This window comes from Motacilla alba, chromosome 8, assembly GCF_015832195.1.
Source record: "Motacilla alba alba isolate MOTALB_02 chromosome 8, Motacilla_alba_V1.0_pri, whole genome shotgun sequence".
In the NCBI taxonomy this organism is placed as follows: domain Eukaryota; kingdom Metazoa; phylum Chordata; class Aves; order Passeriformes; family Motacillidae; genus Motacilla; species Motacilla alba.
Window position 1 is genome coordinate 1,057,869 of NC_052023.1, and position 8,941 is coordinate 1,066,809.

Consider the following 8,941-nt stretch of genomic DNA (forward strand, 5'->3'; position numbering starts at 1 on the left):
CATGTGTGTGGCTCTGCATGCCTAAATTTTTGGTTGACAGACTGGCTTGCCCACCCAAGCTGCAGTTTTTGCATGGCAGAAGCGAAGTTTTCCTGTGTGCTGTGCAATTCCTGAGACTTGTGCCATTCTGGGAGTGATTACAGCTGTCTCAAATCAGGCTTTCATTCCTGCTTCACTTTGTCATTCCCAGCTTCCTCTGTTCACTGAGGCAGGATTTTCCACGTGCTCTCACTCCCAGTCCAGGAGTGATCCTTGGTGTCCTTGAGCAGGAGCTGCCTCCTGATGAGGGTAACTGGGAGGTTCTGAGTGCCCATTGATGTAGAAGCTGCTTATCTTCTCCTTGCCCAGCCATCACCCTGGTTTTGCTGTCTGGAGCTCCTTTTTCCCAGCCTTCCTGGAATTCTATCAGATGTCTGTTTTCCCCCCTCCATCCAAGTTACCCAGGGTTTAGCTGAGACCTGGATCAGCTCAGACAACACTGCCTGGGGAAGGAGCAGCTACGCCTGGAAGCAAACCCCCCTCTGATGAGAACTTTTGGCAGACACTTCACGTGAAGGAAGGGACTGGAGGGATTTAAATGTGGATGTGGCACTTGGGGATGTGGGTCAGTGCCGGGGAGCAGTTGAGCTTCATGGTCTTAGAGGGCTTTTCAAAGCTAGGTAATTCCATGATTCTGTCTCCTATTTGGGGTGTGTTTTAGCCCAAGCACAAGACTGTAAGACCTCAGTGCTGCACCGTAGGTTTGATTTTTACACAGCAACGTGGTCTTGACACATGAGACACGGGAGGAGAGGCATTGCTGCTTTTTATAGCACTTTTCTGGGGAAGTGAATTCATTGCTGAAGGTGAACACGATATGGAACAGGAGGTGCCGGAGGCATTCAGGCTCTTTCTGTGAAAGTATTTGTGTCGAGAATGACCTGAGGGGAGCCTGTGAGAAATATGGGGGCCTGGAGAGCCAGGACAAGGGGGAATGGCTTCCCCCTGCCAGAGGGCAGGGATGCACGGGATATTGGGAATTGGGAATTGTTCCTGGGAGGGTGGGGAGGCCCTGGCACAGGAATTCCCACAGAATCTTTGGCTGCCCCTGGATCTCTGGCAGTCTCCAAGGCTAGGGTGGACAGGGCTTGGAGCAACCTGGGACAGTGGAAAGTGTCCCTGAGAGGGCAGGGGTGGCGTGGGATGGGCTTTGAGGTCCCTCCCAACCCAAACCAGCCTGGGTTTCAGTGGAAGGTGCTGCAGAAGGGCCTTTTTCCCCAGACATCTTTGTTCACGTTGCAGGCTCTTACACAAACCCATGACATTTGTATCCACGTGAATATTTCAGATTTGAACAACTCTTGGCAGCTGACGCTCCCTTGTCCCCTTGCTGTCTCTGAGCAGCTTTTCCAGTCTCCTTAGGCTGTCCCTACACACTCATGGGGTCAGATGGCTCCACGTGTGCCAGGGGAGTTTGCCCCGCTTTCATCTGGAGCCCTCACACCATTAGATTCAGAAGAAAAACATATGATTTCAGAAACCCAACTTCTGCAGGAGGGTTTGGAGCTGTCCGAAAGGTAATGCTCACTTGCCAAAATCAGCCCAGAGGCTCTGCTCCTGATTTTCCCTATTGGAGAAGGGACCACCAAGCTCCCAGGGCTGGACCTGTGCTGCTGGCTGGTGTCCCCTGTGTGTGACCTCTCCTGGGGTGGCCAGGGGCCTGTGGGAGCAGCCCTGATGGCTTTGCTTGGACATGACTCTTCCTTTCTCCTCTCTGGCTTTGTGCATGGATTTTCTCCCTCTGCTCTCTCATGTCCAAGCAGTTACACAAAGCTCCTCGTGGGTTGTTTGGTTATTATTACAAAAACTATTTCAGTTCCATTGCAGCCTTTGAAACCCCTCGATGAAGTTTTCTGTCTAAGCCTTTTTAAAATGTCAGGAGACCTAATAATGTCTCCACAACTCCCACTGCCTTCATGGAGATGCCTGTGCAAAGGATCCGCAATTACTCACACAGCCAGGATGTTCTGGAATGTGTCATTAGCGCTGCTGTGTGTTCCCTGCGCGGGGTGTGGAGGTCTCCGAGGGCTGGGATCTGTCAGAGCAACAATCCATTGGAACAAAACAGGCTCAGGCATTCCTGCACCCGGGAGAATCCCCGAGGGAGCTGGGAAGGGGCTCAGCCTGGAGCAAAGGAGGCTCAGGGGGCCCTTGTGGCTCTGCACAGCTCCTGCCAGGAGGGGACAGCCGGGGGGGTCGGGCTGTGCTCCAGGGAACAGGGACAGGAGCAGAGGGAACGGCCCCAGGCTGGGCCAGGGCAGCTCAGGGTGGGCACAGCAGGAATTTCCCCATGGGAAGGGTGCTCAGGGATTGGAACTGCCCAGGGCAGGGGTGGAGTCCCCATCCCTGGAGGGGCTGTGGATGCCACGGGTCAGGGGTGGCCTTGGCAGTGCTGGGGGAATGATTCAACTGGATCATCTTAGTGGATTTTTCCAACCTAAACAATTCCATGGTTTGAAGCTTCCCTTGGTTGCCATGAGACCAAGACTGTGTGGCAATGGAGATGCCGGGGTGCTCCTGGGGGTGTCCCAGTTTAGAAACCCCAACCAGCCGGGGAACAAGGGGCACCTGCTGTGTCTGCCTTTCATGCTCTGTAAATAATCAATGTCTTGGGTGTGCAGCTCAATTGTACTGTAAATTAAAACTGTATTAATAAATAAATTACATAATTGGCTGTTTCCATATGAACTGGACTAACCTGGCTTGTGTGTGTGCAATCTATCGTTCTTATAGGAAGGGAAATTCCTTTCCTTGGAGTGGATGCTGTGTTTTGGAGTGAGGGTATATATTGGAAGGACTGAATAAGTGCAGGTTAGAAAAACAACAGACCTGTAGTTTTTTCAGTTGATTTTTTGATGAAGGACATTCAGGTGAAGCCATCTGTCAGCAATGAAGAAGCAGCTCTGCTGTCTGGAGCTCCTCTGGCCTTACCTGCTGTTTCCAGCAGTGCTTTTCCAGGAGCTGGTGACAACGTTTGTTTTATGGAGCTGTTTATGCATCCTGTAAACCTTTCAGCTTGGAGACGTGCCCTGACACATTGTCCGTGTCTGGAGAGCTGGATGGGAGCTCACTAATAATGCTCAAGTTGGTTGTTTTATTTCCTTTTCCATTTTGTTCTACCCCAGAACTCTCTGGTTTTCTGGAAGGTTCTTAATGAGGTCAAATGTGGCGAGACAAGGTCGTAGAAGATGCTGACACAACTTGTTGAGTTGCTTTTAATGGCTCCATGGTGTCTTCTCAGGATCACGAGTTGGACACTGAAAATTCCCTCTGGGATATCCTGAAGGAATCCCCAGGCCTGCTGTTGCCTGGGTGGCTGGTGAAGGCTGGGACCGTGAGGGCACTGAGTGACTTTGAACTGAACCACAGAATTGTGGAATCATTGAGGTCGGAAAAGCTCTCCAAGACCACGAAGTCCAATGTATGCCAAATCCCTCCCTTGTCACCCAGCCCAGGACACTGAGTGTCACATCTACCCCTTCCTTGGATGGGGACTCCACCACCTCCCCGGGCAGCCCATTCCAATGTCCACCCTTTCCATGAAGAAATCCTTTTCCTCTCTGCGGTGCTGAATTTCTCAGTCAGTACTCCTTATTTCCATACAACACTCGTTGACAGGCTCGAGGCAGTTCCCTTCCCAAGTTGGACGAACAAAATCAGTGTCAGGAGAAAACACTGGGGAGGAGAATCACGAACAGCTCTTCTTGCGAGAGAAAAATGTGAGCAGTAGCTGGAGTGTCCACCCACACATGTATTTTAAAAACAAGCAGACAGAATATTGCTGTATTCCAATTCCTCTTCCCAGAGCAAAGCAGGCTCATGATTAATGGAACAAACAGCTCGGAATAATAAGCAATATTGCTTTATATGCAGGGTCCGTAGCCACGAGGTACGCGGCGCGCTCCAGAAGAGTAAAAGCTCGTCTTAATCATCGCCTGCCTCCTCCTCAGTGTCTGTGTCCTAAATAAGGGACATCAAAAGCTTTGGAGAGCTAATGAAAATGCTAAAGAGGCTCCAGACCAACGGCAGCGTAGCAACCTCCCGCTTAAAGGTGTTGCTGCGTGCCAGGCTAGACCTTCCACCCCTACTTGTTTCCTTTTTCCCACTTTGGGGAAACACCGTGACATAAAATCCTGTTAGATGGGAGTACGTTTAACAATGCAAAAAGGATGGAGGAGCAGAGGAAGGAGGGGAGCCCAGCATTGCCGTGGCTCGGCTGGGTTTGTTCACGGTCCCGTGGTGTGGAGCTGAACCTTGCACTGGAGCTGGAACAGGGTCTGGCCTGGGTGGCTGCCTCTGTCCCATCTGCTGCTCTTTGTCCTCTTCACACTTCCAGCAAGTCTGAACACTAGAGGGAAAGGAATGATTGTGTTTTCCTGGATTAGCACAGATCCAGTTTTCCAACCCAACCATCCCAACTGCTCCTCCCGTTGCCCTCAGCTCCTGTCCGGGTGGGAAGGGGGGCGTGGGGTCCCACCAGAGCTCATCTCTTCTGGGCAGCCTCTGTTGAGAACTTGCTCCAAGCCTTGAGCACAGGGCAAATGCAGCTGCTCTGCTGTGAGAGGGGCTTTTCGCAAGGGGGATCGGACTTAAACTGAAGAAGAGCAGGTTTGGATGAGATATTGGGAAGGGAATTCTTCCCTGTGAGGGTGGTGAGACTCTGGCACGGGTTGCCCAAAGAAGCTGTGGCTGTCCCTGGATCCCTGGAAGTGTCCAAGGCCAGCTTGGACAGGGCTTGGAGCAGCCTGGGATAGGGGAAGGTGTCCCTGCCAGCGATGTCTCCTCCAGCTAAAGGGACGTGGGATTCCTCCACCTGGATGCAGGTGCCCACAGGTACCTGCTCCAAAGCAGGCAGAGCAGGGCTCCGCAGCCCCTGGCATGGAGAGCAGCAGGGAGCTTTCCTTTCATAGCTCAGTGATGCATTTGTGCCTTTCAGACTAAAAATACCTAAGGATGGAGATACGAAAACTCTTCTCTCCTACGTTATGGTTTTCCTTTGTTCCTACATGTTTTCCTCCAACCCCTGCATCCCATTATCTGCCTCAGGCTGCCCGTGGGTGAAGGATGAGCAGCTCACACCCAGGCAGTGAAAATCCCTCCTTGGAGGGAAAAACCCATCCATCACATGGAGTCCTTGGATCAAGACCAAGGTCTCATCTGGGATGGGAGTGAGGAAAAGGCTTCCTCTGCCAGCGCTGGCTGCCCACATCCTGCTGCCCACATCCTCCTGACTGCTTGGAGCATCCATCGAGCAGGGATGGAGCAGAGCCCAGCCTGCACCCACGTCCAGCCCTGTACGGGTCCATATGGACCTGCTGGGATGGATACGGAGGTGAGGGAACAATGGGATGTACTCCTTGTGCCCCCGAGGAAGAGCACACCTGAGCTGCAGCACACGGGTCCGTCCCTGGGCGGCTCTGACGTGTCATTTCAACAACACAAAGCCCAAAAATAGGGAAGAAAATTAATAAATAAGGGAATGTTCATGCTCAGATTGTTTTAGCCATTTCTGCTGTCAGATGCTTTACCAGCTGGCCAAGCTGGAACTAGGGGAGAGTGGCTGGTTTTGTGATTATCTGGAAAGATGAGCCAGAATATGGCTGAAAAATGGGAAATATTTTTATGAACTGTAAGGAATTACTCATTCCCACAGGCGTAATTCCAGACATTGATTCATTTCATTAATTTTTGGTGGAAAAATAAGTCCTTACATCCAAGAAAGAGGATGCTGAAGGGTGGCTGGTGTTGCTATGGTGGAACAGAAGGACAATTGGTGTTTAATAATTTTTGTTGCGTTAATAATTGCTCCAAACAGCCTTAGCAAGGCTCTTCCCGGGGGTGTCCAGCGTGGACACCCAAAAAGGGACCCTTCATCACACGTGCTCCTTTTGGACAGCCTTTTCCAGGGAAGGCTGGGTCCAGCAGCCCCGGCGTGGGGATTTAAGGGATTGCCTTGTGGAAGGAATACATGATAAACAGCAAGGGAAAATAAGCATTGGATGGGTTCAGACCATATTCCTGGGGGCTGGTTCTTTGGGACAAGGGTGGGAAAAGCCAGGGGAGCCTGGGCTCCCGTTCCTTCTCGATGACACTGCAGGGAGGGAGGGGGGGAATGGCAGCTGTTGAAGTGGCAGGGATGGAGATGGGAGAGCAGGAGCTGCTCCTGGCCGGGTGCACGGGGACAGGCCGTGGCCCTGCGGAGAGCAGCGATGAGGGATGGCTGTCCTGGAAATCACATTGCGCCGTCTCCTGCACCTCCGCTGCTCCCACGCGGAATTGGATTACTCTCCTGCTCCGGAGAAAGCTTTCCCTGGCTGCTGGCTGTGCACAGCTGTCTGCTTTGTTTGGGAAGTCCCTTTCTGTCGCTGCCACTCCGGACTCTGTGCCCAGGGATAATCCCAGGGTTGCTGGGAGCACCCCCTTCCCGAAAGGCAGGACAGCGACCCCTGTCCCACACCAGCCTCTAACCAGGAGCGAGCCCCTGCCTGCTCCCAGCTAATCTCAGGATCATTTTTCTCTGCATTTCTGGTGAAACACAAGCTCAGTGAAGCCAACAAGTCAAAATTCCCATTCTGCAAAGATCCTGGGAAACCGAGTAAAAATTCCTGTTCTGCACAGATCCTGGGGAAAAAAAGTCACTGATTTTGAGGGGGTTTTGAGGGGGAATGTGGTATAATCTTGAAGATTTTGTCCAAGAATTAAGATTTTCTGCTCTGCCTGCTCCTGCTGGGATCTTTGGGGCCGGGAGCAGTGTGGCTCATTTTTCCAGCATCAGATTTCCATGATCCATCTGGGAAAGCCCTCTGAGTCCATTCAGTGAATCCCCCGCCTCCCTGGAAAGGGATTCAGAGCATCCGAGGCAGGAAGGAGCAGCGCTGTCAAACAGGCAGAAGAAATCTGGCTTTGCCTTCTCTGGCCAAAGTGCACCCCGAGAGCAGAGCTGCTGCAAACCCTCCCGGGCTGAGCACTGCAGGCAGCCCTTGGCTGAACTCTGAACCTCGTTGTGCAGGAAATAACGCGAGTTCGCAGAGATAAATGGTGGTGGGGACAGGATTCCACCCTGGATACTGCTCCTAAATGGTGGTGGGGACAGGATTCCACCCTGGATACTGCTCCTAAATGGTGGTGGGGACAGGATTCCACCCTGGATACTGCTCCAAGGCCTGCTCCGAGTCCCTCCCAGGATCTCACCCCAGACTGGGCTGGGTTGGGAGGGATCTCAAAGCCCACCCAGTGCCACCCCTGCCATGGCAGGGACACCTCCCACTGTCCCAGGCTGCTCCCAGCCCTGCCCAACCTGGCTTGGACATTCCAGGGATCCAGGAGTAGCAACAGCTGCTCTGGGAATCCTGTGCCAGGGCCTCATAGGGAATAATTCCTTCCCAATATCTCAGAGCGAGTGCTCTGATCTAGGCTACTACCACACACTAATAACGATAATAAACATTTATATAAATATTTGTGCTGGTAGGAGAAAGGGAAACCCATGCTTGTATCCAAAGAGCTCAGTCCTGCCTTCAGACAAAGATGAGACATCCATCCACTGGGTGAGTGTCTGGGAGGGAGCAAAAGGAAGGAAAAACAAGAGATCCCCTCTCGCTGAGCCTGTATCCCACCCCTGGTGGAAAGGAAAATAAATGTTTAATAGAGGAAACACAAAGTTCAAACCAGTGTGCCCTCCCAGCGTGTCCGGTGCACGTCCCAGTGCTCCCAGCACAAGTCCCAGTGCAAGCAGTGTGTGCCCAGTGTGCCCTCCCAGCGTGTGCCCCGGGTATGGGACAGCAGCCCCAGCAAGGCTCCTGGCAATCCCTACCAGCTCCAGGGACCCCCAGCGAGCCTCTGCTCGGCTCAGGGGCTGCTGTGCTGCACTGTGAGCCCACAGGCAGTTAATTAACGCCGGCTAATTAAGCTCTCGGGTAGGACGGAATGGGGGAAGCTGCTGCTTCAGCCCACGAGAGGGCAACGCTGCCCGCCAGGCTGGTGGGAACCGCACTCCTGTGTTTTTAACCAGCAATCGAAGCAGGAATTCCTTCTCTTTTAACAGTTTTCCTCAAGGTTTGGTTGGGGTGTTTTCCACTGGGGCGTTCTGCAGGACAAGGTCCTCCTGTGCATCCCTGCGTTCCCGGCTGGAATGGCAATCGAGAGGAGCCGGGCAGCCTGGCGATCCCTCTGCTCTCCCATAAAAGCTCCTCCGGAGACAGGCTGGAGCCGGGGCAGCCTGGCAGTGCCAGGGACAGCAGCGACCCGCCCGTGCTGGCACCGGGCAAACCCACGGGAATGGGCGAGGAGAGAGGCTTTCCTGGCGCTCCCAGGGCAGGGATGCTCCATGGGAATGGGCGAGGAGAGAGAGGCTTTCCTGGGGCTCCCAGGGCAGGGATGCTCCATGGGAATGGGCGAGGAGAGAGAGGCTTTCCTGGGGCTCCCAGGGCAGGGATGCTCCACGGGACACACTCTGGGCAGAGGCGGGGATGGGGATGAGGGCAGCATCTTCCCCAGTTTTCCTGGATATAACGTTTTCGCCCGGGGTTTTGAACTGATCTGATGAGCTCTCAACATCCCAACCCTACACCCCAGAACAGCTCAGCATTCTTTGGAAGACATAAAAGGAGCAGGAGGCTGATGTGACAGCGTCAGGAACAAAAAAGGTTTAATAAAGGCAAAATAACAAACTCAAAGCGATCCAGGTGCCACAGGCTTGTGCTCCTGGTAAAGACACCTCACAAAAGCGATTTGGCTTCTTTGTTCTGTGCTTTTCTACTCAATGGCCCAGGCGGGACCTTTTGGCTCATGGCCAATGAGCTGTCCCCAAACTTGAGGTGAAGTCCCCAAGGTCCTATCAGTGACTTTCCCACCTGATCACCGGGAGAAACTTCTGGGCTCTTTCCTTTTTGGGGGACAGAGG